This window comes from Theropithecus gelada, chromosome 4 (genome assembly GCF_003255815.1).
Source record: "Theropithecus gelada isolate Dixy chromosome 4, Tgel_1.0, whole genome shotgun sequence".
In the NCBI taxonomy this organism is placed as follows: domain Eukaryota; kingdom Metazoa; phylum Chordata; class Mammalia; order Primates; family Cercopithecidae; genus Theropithecus; species Theropithecus gelada.
The window spans coordinates 138,027,437-138,040,749 of record NC_037671.1 but is presented as its reverse complement, the minus strand read 5'-3'; positions in this window follow the sequence as shown (position 1 = coordinate 138,040,749).

Here is a 13,313-nt window from a genome sequence, read left to right as displayed (position 1 = left end):
TAGATTACTGCAATAGTTTTTTGTTGTTGTTGCTGTTTATTTTTGTTTTTAATTCTTCCTGTTTCTCAAAGTATAAATAACAGATTTTCTGCATCCAAATCCCCTATGTTTGAACCCAACCAGACCTAGTGAAAAAGAATTGTAGGTAATTGCTATGCATACCAAAGGCTGTGAACCCCTGCTAGCCTCCTTCCAGAAAATGTAAAGTAAAAACCTTACACTTTCACCACAGTGATCTTTCTACAGTGCAAAGCTGGTGATGTTACCCTCTTGCTTAAAATTACTCATGTGTTTTCCATTGGCCATAAAGACACAGTCCAAAATTGACAGTGTGACATACAAAGCCCTCTCATGCAGACCTGACTTGTGCTCACAATCGCACAACTTTAGTTCTTGACATAATTTTGTATTTCATTATATGCCCCAGACAAAAACCTGTCACCTGCATGCTCTTAATTGTCCATGTCATTTCTGCTCCTTGTTCTTTTGCTCAGCCTGCTCCTTCCACTCAGCGCAACTCCTCTAACCCCCACTTCTTTGTAACTAACATCCTCTGGAAAACCTCCCCTAAGCTCCTTCTTTCCCAGGTTGAGTCAGCTGCTCCCACTAAATGATCCTTTTGTCTGTCTCAATCTTAGCACACCTCACATTTGGTTCTGTAATTTTCCAATATATTGTCTATTTTCCTTAAGAGATAGTAAAGTTCTTTAGGTAAAGGAGTATATCTTGCTTTTTCTCTGTATTTCTAGAACCTAACATAATAACTGGTACATTATAAATGCTTAATAAGTTTTGATTTGATATGTCATGTGTTTCAAAAAGCTATCAAGAGCCTAACTTTAAAGAAAACCAGTCTACTCAGTGTATAATGGATGACCAGAGATAAGCATTTTTTTAAACGATGTTTCAGAGAATAAAAGATTATTAGATAGATCCTGGATTCAGCCTCAAAGCATTTCTTCAGTTTGTAGTCTAGGAAGACATTAGACTACATACTTTGCATGAATTTTCTCTTATAATCGACATGAAATATTCCCATCAGAGGGAGATACTAATGAGGTCCTGTTTCATGCAAAAGACAACCAAGACTTAGGCTTAGTGACCTGGCTGAGCCATATAAGCCATTTTTTAATGGAAAAGAGTTCAGGTCATCTTTAAACCTAGCATGAATGGAAAAGAAATTATAGCATCAAGGAACACATTTTAAAATGTCCAATGAGCATTGTTGTGTGCTAGCAATATTCTAGGAGCTGTGAGTCTATCAAGGTAAAAAGAGACCAAATTTCCTGCAGTGATGGAGCATATATCTTCTAGGTAGTTATATCATCTTCACTAACACTATTACTTTCATCAACATTTTAAAAAACAATAACAACTTTGAACATTTGACTTACTTGGGACAGTGAAGATAAGAAAAGATAAAAATTTCAAGTCATGCAGCCATGGGAGGACCTATTTTTTCCTTCATTTTTCTCTAAGTGATATTTAGGAAATGGGAATAGATTTTCATGTACCCATTGCAGGCAACATGCAGATCATAATCTAAACCTGGACCTGGGATAACTTGTTGGCCATGATATTTATCTCTTCACTAGAGACACTAGGCAATCTAAGCAATGCCCATGTGTGCAATGTCATGCTTAGGGAAGCATCAGAGAAAAAAGCACTGTTGGAAACAGACAGAAAGGTGGTAGGGAAATAGAAAATACAGTGAGAAAGAGAGGGAACAAGGATATTGTCCTTGATGAAGTACCATATAAGGATACTCTCTATGCATCCTGGAAGCAGGGACCTGACCATACTGATCACTAGTGTGTAACTTGGGATCGAGCAGAGTGCCTGTTACTTAGTTGGTGTTCACTAAGTGTATTAGAAAGATAACTTATTGAAAGAAGTCTATTCATTAATTCAAAAATAAATCTGTCGTGTACTCTGATATTCTGGCCATAGGGCAAAGCCTTGGTCCCTGCCATTAAGGGATGCAGGGAATGTTTGGGGGAATGAAACATAACCAAATTATTGAAGGAAAAGCATGATGAATACTATGACAGAGAGATGAACATAGTGCTATGGAAACACTAGAAATAGCTACTTGCTGCATCTCAGGACTTGGAGGAGACTTTGTAGAAAATGTGGCATTTTAAGCAGAGTAGGATATTTAAGGCATGGTCTGAAGGGAACCAGGCATGTCCTGGGAATAATAAGAATGTCACAGTAGCTAGAGATGGAAAACATGGATAAAACAGGCTGGGGACACAGGTGGGGCTAGAAGGCCAGGCTAGCAGTTTGCATGAGCGTCTTGGGCATCTGAGAGGCAGTAGGGATCCACATTACCCCACTGCTCTGCTCTGCTCTGCTGCCAGAGCTGTCTTCTTAAAAATGCAAGTTTTATGATGCTAGCCTTTTTCTTGAAAGCCACAAAGTATAATGAATTATGGGCTTTGGTAGGGTTCAGGATATACTACCCCAAAATATGACACCTTGACATTTGAGAAAATAGCAGAAGTGGAAAAGTCTCTTTGACACTCTCTGGACATTCTCCCCTGAAACATTCCATAAAAGAATTCTCTGACCTACATCTACAGTAGGTTGTAAGACCCTCATTCCAGAGGCATTCTCCCGAGGCCCAGAAGAAATGAATGAAGACACAGAAACATATCAAAGAATCCGAACCAACTGGCCTTGCTAAATTCCCCTGTTTATTACCATTGGGTCATACCTACTTGTCTTCCAGTGATACTTCTGCATGACTAACCATAAAAACACACAGATTTCCCTGTTTCCTTGGGTCTTCATCTCTGAAATTTCCTGTGTCTCATGCAACTTAACACTAGATAAATTCATATGCTTTAAATCTGTCTTTTGTTAGAGTGATCTTGGCCATGAACCCACTCATAGGTGAGGAAAAGAATACTTTTTCTCCCCAACACTGATGAGGTCTCCAGATATACACCAACGTGGAAGTGCTATTAGGAAGCATTAATCCACATGGGTTATTGTGGCAATCAGCCTCTAGCATGGCCTTAACTCCGTCTCCTGGTATCCATGATCTGACGCAGCTCCCTCTCACAGTGTATGAGGATAAATGTGTGTGACCAATGCAGTACAGAAGTGATGGCATGGTATGTTATTTCCAAGGCTAGGTCATAAAACATTTTGTGGCTTCTACCTTGCTTTCTCACTGAATTATTTGCTCTGGGAGAAGCCAATCACCATGTTGTAAGGACACTCAAGCGGCCTGTGGATTGCTCTGAGTTACAAGAAAATGAGGCCTCTTACCAATAGCTATGTGGGGAAGCCATCTTGGAAGTGGATTCTCCAGCCCCAGTTAAGCATGCAGATGGTGGCAATCCTAGCTTGAATCACATAAAATCAGAGTTAAAAAAGACTAGAGGCTGGGCGTGGTGGCTCATAAATCCCAGCACTTTGGGAGGCTGAGGTAGAAGGATTGCTTGAGGTCAAGAGTTTGAGACCAGCCTGGGCAACATAGGGAGACCCCCAACTCTAAAAAAACAAAACAAAACAAAAACAAAAACAAAAAAAAGACTGGAGATTAAGTAGGGCAGACACTGATAATTGGGTCCAACATTTCCCATGAAACTTGAAGAGATTTGTGGAATCCTTTTCAACTTCTATTGATCAGATTTGGCACCTCTTTATTATTCTTGATACCAAGAAATGCAGTGTTTGGTCCAAGCTTGCATGTCTAGCTAATTAAAGTAAAATCCATTTTCTGACTGCAAGTCCAGGGCTCTTGCCAATAATGTGCTACCAACCATACAAATGACTTACTTTTACCTCTTTAATTTAGATGATATACCCACCCACTTGCTGACAATCAGTCGTTCAACTTGTTAGGAATTACTCATCTAGAAAGAAGATCGTATACTGCTTAAGAGAATGGGAGATAGCTGGAATGCTAATTGTGGTAGGCAGAATAACAGCTCCCAAAGACATCCAGGTCCTAATTCTGGGAACCTACGAATGCTGCCTTATATGGTAACAGGGATTTTGTGGATGTAATTAACGATTTTGAGATGGGGAGATTGTCTTAGATTATCTAGGTAAGTCCTACATGTCATCACAAATATCCTTATAAGAGGGAGGGAGAGGAATATTTGATAAAGAAGAGAAGGGGATGTGATGAAAGAACAGGAAGAGGAAAGGGGATGTGATGCCAGGCCACGAGCCAGGGAATGAGGACTGCATCCCTCCTGGCACAGGTAAGGAAACAGATTTTGCTCCAGAGCCACCAGAAAGAGCTCTACTGGTTCTTTGATTTTAGCCCACTGTTCCTGATTTTGGCAGTCTGGCCTCCAGAATTGTAACAGAAAAAGACTGTGTTATTTATTTATGCATTTATTTATTTTGAGATGGGGGTCTCACTTCGTTGCTTAGGCTGGAGTGCAGTTGTGCAGTTATGGCTTCGACCTCGACCTGCAGCCTCGACCTCCTGGGCTCAAGCAACCCTTTTGCCTCAGCTTCCCGAGTAGCTGGTACTACAGGTGTGCGCCACCATGTGAGGCTACTTTTTAATTTTTGTAGAGATGAGGTTTTCCTATGTTTCCCAGGCGGGTCTTGAACTCCCGGGCCGAAGCAAAAATGTGTGTCATCTTAAGCCACTTGTTTATTATAATTTTTTACAGCTGCCATAGGAAACTAATTACACTAATCTTAGCTCCAACAGATCCTACTTCTGTTAGTTTGTGGAAGATAATCTTTCTAAGACTCTGTTTTCTCATGTATAAAATGGGAATAATAAAATGCCTATTTCATAGGGTTGTGGTGAGATTGATTAAGGCCACTCATATAAAATGTCCAGCTTAGGACTTGGCATATAGAAAGGTTTTTGTTGGCTATGGATTTGGTCTAGACAAGAAGATTGCAACAGATTTTTCTTCTATTTGAAAACTCTGGTAGAGCGCTAAGTAGCTCTTGGAATATAGAAAGGATTGTATATTTATTAACTATTCTAGTTTTCTCTCAGGAATGCTGACATCTGTTTGTTTCTTCCTTTTTAACTGTCCTTTCTCAAGGGTGTTGACTGCAAGATGAGGCAAAGGCAAATAGGTGGAATAACTGAACAATAACCCAGAATGAGACAACAAAAGAGGATTTTGAAAGGATTTCCTTGCCTATTATCTGCTTTCTGAGATGGCCACACAAAACAGGTGAAAAGTTATACTATTTATAAAGGTCTCCTGAGAGGGAGTGTCTACAGCTTTTCTGGTAATTTCCCTTGGTGCAAATGAAGGCTGCTCATTTTCAAAGAAAACTGCACTGTTGGCTACAATTCTTTTTTTTTTTAAATAAAAAATTGGAACGGCATTATTTGGAAGCTGCTTGTTACCCAATGTTGCCAAAAAGATTATATTACAATGAAGTTATGTGTTAACTGGTCATGTTTCTAGTGCAGCATAGCTGTATAATTTTTTAAATTTTTCTTATCTTGGATTTCAAAATTCCCTATTTTTTAAAAGTGTATAGTAACAATATTTACCAGTATTGTTCATCCCTACCACTCAGTTTTCTGTATATGCTTGCATTTTCTATTTCCTGCTGATTTAGCCTCTGTACTCTGTTGTTTATAGGGACTTGTCATATTTGCATAGTTTAAGTGCTCTGTCATTTCTATCACAAGCTCTAGTGGGTAGGTACAACATCTATGTAGTTCGCTTGTGTAGTGCTTGGTGAAACACCTTGTGTTTCGTGATTGCTTTATGATGATAGAGATGATACTATAAAATAAAGCCAAAGTAAACTTTTAACAATAGGGTCCTCATTGGATGTCTCTCCACTTGTAGAGGAAAAATACTGGGGAATAACAATTGTGTCATCATGACAAACAACTGACATAGCTGAGGCCAGTTGAAGTCCCAGAGCAACCTTGGTCTTGTAGTCATAGATGACTTGTGAAAATAAATGCATCTGGCTCATTGACTTGAGTTCTTGTACCCAAACTGGAAAGGTGTGGTACCTGACACAGGAACAAAGTCTGTCTGAAATCAGCTGTCCGGGATGTCATTTTCTCTAGTGCAGAGACTCGATTGCCTAAATTGGTAGCAGAGGCAGATGTTTCCTAACGTGATCTGCCTTGGCCAACAGTGATTGATATCTGAGGTAGAGCTTACCTCTCTCTACCTTTGGGGCTCACTGCTTCACTGGTGCCATATAATGGTGGCAGTTTAACAGTAATCTTAGTAGGTCTTTTTAGACATTTTAAAGCCACTGCTCCAAAGCATAAGCCAGGCAAAAAATTGATTTCCCTCATCCAGATGCCCCCATTGTTCAACATAGGGGAGACATTTTTTAAAAAGGCATCCCAGAAGGCGATTTTTGACCCCTCTCCAGATAAGAGGTTCAAGCCAGCTTTGTCTTATTGTGGGACATCAAAATTTGCTATATCACCTGAAATCCTCCTAGGTGATTTAATTCATTCATAGGTTCTAGGAGAGAAGATGAAACTTTCATTTATCCCCATGCTACACACTGACCAATACTGTGAATAACTGCTTCACCGAATTTTTGTCAATTTTGTTGCATTTTTTTCTGTTTACACGAGATCCATAGTGCTTTCTCATTCCCACAGTAAACACTGAATCCTGTTTATAACAGAAGGGCAGGATCTGTGGGGAGCATCCGCAAAGCGCTCCAGGCTCCTTTTTTCCTTTTCTCAGAGACACCAGGAATGTGCCTTTGCACTGTTTTGCCAGCATCCTTAAATCATGATTAATTTAAAGCCCTTTCTCTCCTTGGTGAGGCCTGACACAAGCAACTGCTTTTCTGTCACATTGATTTTTCTGTCCTTGCAGATTCAGAGCCAGGGTTGAGTCCTCCTTACAGGGCGAGTTCTCTGACAAGGAAGTTTTGCAACCTAATTTACAGCTGGAGCCAAGCTTGTCAGTGAGTGCCAGAGGGAAACTGTCGCAATCGGCTGGCTAAGTATGCATTTAATAGTGTTTATCCAAGCGAGTGTGTGATTTCTTCACTCTCTCCAACAAATATGTTATTTGTAATAGCTATCTTCTCTCATCTAGGTGTGTGAAAAATGTCTCTAACGTGTGTGGGCTGGAATGCATTTTGTTTTTTCTGTAGGTATATTCATTTAACAAGGGAAGTCTCAGAGGAGCTATCAAAAACTGCTTGCCATCTTTCCAAATCATCTCTGTCTGCAGTAGCCATGTCTTAATCCTGAAGGACAACAAGGTAACCTTTTCAAATAAACATTTTCGAGGATGTTTAGAGGGAACCCAACTGCTGGCATGTAGAACCCCCTTCCAGTGCTTAAAAATAGATATATTGAGGGAGTACAACTCCACTGAGTTGGCGTACTTGTAAGCATTTGATATGTTCAGATGACTAACAATAATAAGCTAAATTGCAAGCAATGATCTGAATTTGTGTGTGTGTGAATATGAGTGTGTATGTGTCAAAGAGGCACTGTGTATCTTGTTTCTCAATGTTGTTGGTGGAAAATGAGGCACAGAGGGGTTACAGACTCCCAGTAGGTAAGCAAGTTGGTAAGGGACCTTGGCAATATTTGACCCTAAGCCCATCAGGTTTCACTGGGCTAACCTGACTCTGGGGAGAGTAAATATGAGATGAAGAAACATTTGATCATTAAATAAAAAGGAAGCACTGAAACAAATGCAATTGGTTGTATAAAACTTATTAATGTGATACTCCTGGTCTCAAGGAAGTTGACATGCAATAGAAAAAGAACATGTAGAGTATGGATTGAATAAACCAAAAATTATGTAGATGATGTAATTACTGTAATTAAATCAAAACAGATTGTGTATGCTGGAATTTATCTTATTACTCACAACATAATTTTGTATAATTTTAAAAAACTTGTCTCTTTTCCTTTCTGATCTGTGGGTTTCTGAAGGACAAACCTCTTTTGTCATTTGATCCTGAAACCTCAGAACTTATGCTGGTCCTGGTACCAATGAGGACACAAATGATTGAGCACATGAATTTGGTATTGAGTTTGACATTATTGTCTCTCATTTTTTGTGGGCCTGGGATGTTTTCTACCTAATTCATTTATTTGTTGTTTAAGGTGTTTGCATACTCAAAATATCTTTTTAACGTACTCTGCCTATACATAACATAAATACATTATTAACTTTGTTTAAAAAATCTTATCACAGTACCATCCATCAGGAATACAATGTGAGCCATGTGTAATTTAAAATTTACTAATAGCCATATTAAAAAAGGAAAAAGAAAATGAAGTTAATTTTTAATAATATATTTTATTTAGCTATATACAAAACATTATCATTTTAACATGCAAATATAAATTTATTAATATGATCTCTTACATTCTTTTTTTCTAGTACATTTTTAAAATCTAGTTGGCATTTTACATTTAATGAACATCTTAATTCAGCCTTCAAACTTAATTGTAGACCACTGCATTTCAGTGCTCAATGAGCACGTGGCCACCATGTCAGCACATTTCAATAGTTCACAGGTCAACATAGGGGACATTTTCCCCCCACTTAGCATTTGATCCTGTTATTATGCCCACTGAGCGCTGTAGTTTGGAGAAAACTCCATGCCTAGTAGCACACATGTAAACTGGGGTGACTAACATCCTAGTTTGCCTGAAATTGAGAAGTTTTCTGGGACAAAAGACTTGCAATGTTAAAACCAGGACAGTCCCGAGAAAAGCAGAATGGTTGGTATCCCACAAGTGAACTATGTTGGTCCAAACTATATGTCCCCTCCATCACTGTGATTTGTTCTGACCTAAAGTGTAGAAACCTGGCTGCCAGTTATGGGATTTTTGGGGGAGCCACTGAGAGGAAGAACCTTACTCTCTGCTGTGGTTATTATCAGCTAACCTTTATGTCATGTGGGGAGAACCTGGTTGAAAGTATTACCTCCTTTGGAGGAAATCACAGTGAGAGAGAAACTGAGTTTCGGTGACTTATTTTTCAGTTCTTGGACCCAGTTGTGTCTGAATCTGTCCTATTTTTGGACTTTTCAGTGAATTACTACGTTCTTTACTCCTGTCTCCATATTGTTTGTTTAAACAGTTAAGGTTGCATTTCCATCATGTGAAATTGGGATAGTTCTAACTAATAGGTTTAGAAAAAAAGAGTACAAGAAATCTAGTTGGAATTCTTCAGGCTCATCAGAAACATAATCAGGTTGTCTATTTTATTTTACCACAGCCTCCTCGAGCTACTGTTGAGTATGTGTGTGTGTCCTCTCTTTTGCTGCCTAGGAACAGTAGGTACTTTTGTGAAGCAGGGGATGGAAGACAGTGAAATAGCTGCATGCTGGCAATAACCTATGAATCTGTGGGGATTTTGAAGAATAGGAAGCAATGAAGACCTGCTGTCTTTCCTTTATTGTCACTTCCTCTGTTGCTCTCAGACTGTTGTGCTTTGCTTGTGTTGTGGGTGTTTTCCTCCGCCATGATGGCTCTCAGGATAGCTATAAGCTTTAGTCTAGGTCCTGGGGCAATCTACAGTTCATGAGATTCTCACCTATGGGTTAGGGACCCTTGGACTTTTGCAGAGCTGCAAAGTCTAGCACCATTTATTCTTTTTTAATCAGTGGATACTAAAAGTGTAATCTTTAGTATATAGAAGGATAGTGATTTTTGGTGATTTCAGAAGAAGACTGAGTAAGCATTTAATAGATAGATGCTACTGAGACACTAATATGTACCTTGACATGGTTAAATGCCTTATGTGAAGCACACTTAACAAGTGTTAAAACATCACATTTAAACTTCACAACAATCTTAACAATCTTATTATTCTTATTGCTTTGAAATAAAAAAAGATTGGGCTGGGCATGACAGTTCATGTTTGTAACCCCAGTATTTTGGGAGGCTGAGGGAAGAGGATTGCTTGAACCTAGGGGATCAAGGTCAGTCTGGGAAACAGGGAGAGACCTCATCTCTATGAAAAGTTAAAAATAAGAAAAAATAGCTAGGTGTGATGATAGCATGTGCCTGTAGTCCTAGCCACTCGGGAGGCTGTGGTGGGAGAATCACTTGAGCCCAGAAATTGAAGGCTATAATGAAGCCACTTGTACTCCAGCCCAAGTAACAGAGCGAGACCCTGCCTCAAAAGAAAAAAAAAAAAAATTGAATTATTACATTTTCTTTATTCATTGCTCATTTAACAATCTTCATTTTATACTATTATATTCTCAATGAATTTAACATCTAGTGGAGAAAATAGGTGTACAAACATGATTATAATACTGTGTGTGAGCATATTAACAAATACAGAGGGGAAGGGGAGGAAGGGTCTCCCATAGCAGATGTAGGTGCAGGGTACAGAGCATGGGATCACCAGAAAATTCCCTGGAAGCACGGTGCCTGAGCCAGACCTGACACATTAAAGCTTATCTGCACTATCGCAATAGTCTAGTACAAAATAACTTTTTCAGGAGAGAGTTTCATTATCTTACAATGACAAATTTTCATTTGTTTTTCTGCATCATGGTAACATAAGTGACAGTATTCTGATTTGTAAAGCAAAACAGTTGGATTCTTAACCCTAATGAGGCCCTTGGGCAAAATCTCTCAAACACTTGGGGCTAGACTTCCCTCTCCAAGTAAGGTAGGATCAGCAATTCATTCATAACAGCATCTCTTCGGAGCTCCACACCCTGAAGGCTTCAAGCTGTGGCCTTCATTTCCACCTTTGTTGTCCTTCTAGTAAGAGTCATTGCCTGGAAATCGCAGTTCAGAAGCAAGGCATCACAGCTAGGTGTAAAAGGAGCTTAGCTTCCAAAGAAAAAGCTTCGACTCATTTAATTCTTACCAATATCATAAAATCACCCATGATAGTTTCAGGGTATCTTCACTCAAGTATAGCCTAGGACAGGCAGTGAAGATGTGGTAAATTATTTTAACGGCAGCAGAGAGACAGGGTTTCACTGAATGCCTTGATCAAAGCATGAATAGATTCATGGTTAAAAAGTAGTGAGTTTCATCAGATATTTAATAAATGTCCATTAAATGCCTTCCTTTCAGGCAGATAAAATTCTTTTATACTTAAAGATGCAAAAAAATATAAAAAAAAATGACACACACACACTCATAAAACAACTTTAGAGTCTATAGGATCTCATTCTGCACTTGGGCTCTGCTGCTTACTAACAGTATCTCACTGGAAGAATAACTAGCCTTAGTTTCCACATCTGCAAAATGGAGGTAATAATACTGCAAAATGATTATGGCTTTTTGATGATGTAGTTTGCATAAATGGCCTAGCCAAGTACCCGGCACCCATAGGTACTCCACAAATGCTATTCAGCATCCCTTCTTGGAAATCTCCATGATTAAATGATATCTTATACAGCTGTCTGCAGGCTTATCTCCTGTTAGACTCCAAGCTGCTTAAGAATAACGACTATGGGCTTTTTCACATTGGGTTTCCTGCAGCCTTGCTCAGTGCTTTGTACCTAACAGATGCTAAGGCATATTGGACACATCAGTGTATTACTGTAAAAATACAAATGACCATAGGTCTGGAAAGAGCCAGGCTCAGCAGGGTATAAAGCAGGCCTGGGGATACAAAACCCAGGCTCTTTAAAACCTTTGCCTTAGCTCAGCAAGGTTCTCAAGGGTGGGGTAATTGCAGAGAGAAAATGGCAGGCTCCATGTGCAGGCTTATGTGATTTAGGGCCACAGACTGACCTCTTCCTGGGGTCACCCACAAGATGAATCAGAGAAAGAGAGAACAGAGATGGGGCCAGCTGCTCCCAGATCCTTAGACATTCTAAATAAGGGGGAGAGACTCAGTCTTTTCTGATTAATCTTTGATGATTTATTCTTTGGACATCATTTAAAAGGAGCATTTTAAAGTAAATTAATTGAACTCTCATGACCTTTTACCCTACTAATATCATCAAAAGAAACTAGATCTTGAATTTTAAAAAGTTCTTGATTTATTTTCTGTGACTTACAAACTACTGAAGAACATCAGTTTTTATTTTTTGAAATTATAAAAACTCCAGCTTTTAAAGCAATAAGTCAAAACAGCCTGGTTTTGAAACATCTCAGTTTTAGCCACTAAGTATTAAGTGAAAGGTGTCATAGACATTGGTAAAAGATAAATCTATAATTTAAGACACACAAAACTGAGTAAGTATTGTCTTCAAAACAGCCAATTCCCCTTCTCTCACACTGACCTAGATGGTATTCTTGAGTCCAAAATGACTTGGGTACATTCTGATTAGTATAAACCAGTTTTTTTAAAAAAAAATTATTTTACTTTAAGTTCTGGGATATGTGTCCAGAATGAGCAGGTTTGGTACATAGGTATATATGTGTCATGGTGATTTGCCACACCTATCAACTTGTCGTTTACATTTTAAGTCCCGCGTGCATTAGGTATTTGTCTTAATTCTGTCCCTCTCCTTGCCCCCAACCTCCTGACAGGTCCCAGTGTGTGATGTTCCCCTCCCTGTGTCCATGTATTCTCATTGTTCAACTCCCACTTATGAGTGAGAACATGCAGTGCTTGGTGTTCTGTTCCTGTGTTAGTTTGCTGAGAATTATGGTTTCCAGCTTCATTTATGTCCCTGCAAAGGACATGAACTCATTCTTTTTTATGGCTGCATAATATTCCATGGTGTGTATGTGCCACATTTTCTTTATCCAGTCTATAATTGCTGGGCATTTGGGTTGGTTCCAAGTTTTTGCTATTGTAAATAGTGCTGCAATAAACATATGTGTGCATGTGTCTTTATAGTAGAATGATTTATAATCCTTTGGGTATATACCCAGTAATGGGATTGCTGGGTCAAATGGTATTTGTAAACCAGTGATTTTTTTTTTTTAAGTGCAGGAAGCAGTCTATTAATAAATTCTAAATCAATTATCAATGTAGTACTTTGAATCAGAATTTGTTAAATTAATTGAGTAATATAAAGAATAAAATAGAATGGAAAATATCTGGATGTACTGCACATAAGGATTCCAAATTCTATTTTCGAAACTTTCATCTGTAGTTTATGTATGCATCTAAAATGTATTTATGTGTATACTGTGTTAGGGTATACAACTTTTCCCTGAGGTTGTATCTCAAGAACTTTGGAAGCTGAAGAATTTGTCCAAATGTATGTTCCTTTTTGTTTGTAAATCACCTGATGATGGTAATATAGCTCTGGTCAACGAAACGTCAAGGGAAGTCTGCTGGGGAAGGTAGACATAGGGTAGGAGTATGGGAAAAAATTCTTCACTCAAAAGCATGATACACAGAGGAGATATGGTCTTTTCTTGTTTTCCTTACTGGATGTTGTCATGTCTGTATGTACTTCCTGGAACTGTG